Source organism: Bos javanicus, chromosome 19 (assembly GCF_032452875.1).
Source record: "Bos javanicus breed banteng chromosome 19, ARS-OSU_banteng_1.0, whole genome shotgun sequence".
In the NCBI taxonomy this organism is placed as follows: domain Eukaryota; kingdom Metazoa; phylum Chordata; class Mammalia; order Artiodactyla; family Bovidae; genus Bos; species Bos javanicus.
The window spans coordinates 678,129-681,214 of record NC_083886.1 but is presented as its reverse complement, the minus strand read 5'-3'; the positions used below and the strand labels follow the sequence as shown (position 1 = coordinate 681,214).

The 3,086-nt window shown below is 34.2% G+C and overlaps 1 pseudogene; it reads left to right on the top strand.

Moving 5' to 3' along the window:
- The first annotated feature begins 1,574 nt into the window (after nt 1-1,574).
- LOC133231537 (olfactory receptor 5W2-like) lies at nt 1,575-2,483 on the top strand (annotated as a pseudogene).
- Nucleotides 2,484-3,086: the final 603 nt, after the last annotated feature.

Sequence of the window (3,086 nt, the reverse complement as noted above, 5' to 3'; positions counted from 1 at the left end):
GGTGATGATAGTGAAGCTTCAAAGCTTAGCAGTTGCTAAGTGGTTTCTGAATTCTCAGGGGAATATACAAAAGCAGAAACATAATAAAGTGTTTGCATAACATCAAAGCCTAGGGGCAGTAGTGCAAGGATTTAAGTCCCAGGCTACCTGAAAAAATAAAAGACCACCTGCTTGTTATTGTCCAGTTACCCAAGACCTGCTCATTTTAGGTATATTTTCAAATTCTAACGTAAGAAATATAAGAGAAAACACTTAACTATCTGAGAAATTTAAAACAGATATTTGTAAAAAAAACATTTCTACCTACTTACTCAATTAAACAACCTCTGCATTTAATTGCTAAAAATAGCATTTATTCCTCTGATTGTGTACTATCTTCCTGAACTTGTTAATAACCACAGCATAACTTAAATATTTTATTATTTGTTTTATTATTTTTGTTAAGTCATAGAAGCTCTGTTACTCCTTTTATCATTGGACCTGTGTATACAAGAATTGATGTGTTTGTCATTTTGTTTAAAAAATAATGCAAGTACCACCACGGTAAAAATAACTTTCAAATTCATCCCTTATGACAATATGTCATATCTATTTAGATCTGAAGAAAAAGTGCATTATTGGCATTTTATTTTCATATACATCAATACATACAGATATCAAAGTCATGACATATGTAGAAAGACACATACATAGTGGAGGGTATGTGTGTATCTTGGAAGAATTTCATATCCTTCTTCTCATTTCAGTCTTATGATTTTAAAGCTCATTTAAAATCCAAAGAGATGAAACTGTAGGTGATGTTTCATTGTTTTCAGTTCCTTTTAGCTCTTTCCTTCTACTGATGAAGAGAGTCATTATTTGACAACAGTCACTGTGAAGAGAAAATAAATATTGCCACAGAGTAATAATGCATTTCTAGAATAAAGGTTGCTAACACTCATATCATGTCTTACTAACTACTAAAATTGATAATATGAGTGTTAAATTGATAGTATATTAAATTGACAACTTGATAATATTGAGTGTTAAAATTGATAATGTCTATGATCATTATTATTAGTGCTCATTATTTCAGAAATACACTTGATAGAAATACACTTAAACCAAGCATGATTTTAAAGAAAAGCACTAATACCATAATTGCTTTTTATATACATTTGAATATTTTTAAGCACAGAAAATGCTAGTCCTCTCTCAATGGCTTAATATCTCTAACATTGTAGTTTCTCTCACATTATTTTGAAGAGGAGAAGAGAGGTAAATTCGTCAAATCTATTCCCTGAGATAAAGAAAGTAAGACTCAAAGATGAGCTTGTAGAAAGTAACATGACTCATGAATGACATTTAGATTTGATTCAGTTTCTCAAATTTTATTCCAAATAAATTTTGTTATTGGGTTAAAGACAGCTCTGCTTCTTTAAAGAGTGAGTGCATGACTAAATACTTTTCTGAGTATAAAAAGACAGTTGCAGAAAGAAACTGTGTTCTGACATGATCTTTTTGCAGATGTGTGGAAGTACTACGCATCCATGTGTTCTTGATCGTTTCCTCAAAAATTTTCATAAGAACAAACAAGAATGGAAGGAGAGAATTGTTCCTCTTTTACTGAATTCATTTTCTTGGGAATTACTGAGAACATTGAGAACAAAGTGACCCTATTTACCATTGTTCTTGTTTATCTCATCATTCTTCTGGCAAATATTGGAATGATAACCCTGATCAGTATGGATCCCCAGCTGCACACACCCTTGTACTTTTGCCTCAGCCACCTCTCCTTCTGTGACCTCTGCTATTCCACAGTCATCAGCCCTATGATGCTGGTGGACCTATTTGCCACAAACAAATTAATTTCTTTCTATGGCTGTGCTCTGCAATTCTTGGTCTTCTGTATCCTTGAAGATTCTGAGTGTCTCCTGCTGGCAGTGATGGCCTATGAGCAGTACAAGACCATCAGCAGGCCCTTGCTCTATGCAGTCAGCATGTCCAGTGGGGTGTGCTCCCTGCTCATGGCTGGAGTTTACCTAGTGGGGATGGCAGATGCTCTGATACACACGACATTAGCATTCCACTTATGTTTTGTGGGTCAAATGAGATTAACTATTTCTTCTGTGATTTACTTCCACGTTTCCTCCTTTTCTGATCTGATATACAGGTCAATGAGTTGGCATTATTCATTGTTTTTGGCTTCATTGAACTGAGTACCATTTCAGGAGTCCTTGTCTCTTACTGTTTTATCATCCTTTCAGTCTTGAAGATCCACTCTGATGAGGGGAGGTTCAAAGCGTTCTCTACCTGCACCTCCCACCTAACTGCAGTGGCAATTTTCCAGGGCACTATGCTCTTTATGTATTTCAGGCCAAGTTCAACCTATTCTCTAGATCAAGACAAAATTACTTCATTGTTTTACACTCGTAATTTCAATGTTAAACCCTCTGATTTACAGCCTAAAGAACAAGGATGTGAAACAAGCCTTAGAAAAATAAAATTTAAAAGATTATGCTAAATGTTCATATTTCACACACAGAAAAACACACCCATTGTGGTTTTTGTATTTGTAAATGTATGTTGCATCATACAAGAGAAAAGAAGTTGTCTCACTAAAACATAAATTAATAATAAACATTGATTACAAAGCCCAAATTTTAGAGATGCTACAACTTCCAAATACAGCCCACTCATATGTAAAGAATTTATATACGGCATGTTCTCTTTGTTGAAAACTTTCCTGAGTGTTCTAATTTCATCACGTTGCTAGATAATTTTCATGTGTTTACTGACAGATATTTGAACTTTTTATGAAATACTCTATGGTATGTACTGTGCTTTCTGTACTAATGAATATAAGCTAGTGCTAACCATAAGCATTTGGAAGCTGTATAAAAAAGTCATAAGATTTCACAAATCCTGGACATGGAAGCAACCTAGATGTCCATCAGCAGATGAATGGATAAGAAAGCTGTGGTACATATACACAATGGAGTATTAATCAGCCATTAAAAAGAATACCTTTGAATCAGTTCTAATGAGATGGATGAAACTGGAGCCTATTATACAGAGTGAAGTAAGCCAGAAAGAAAAACACCAAT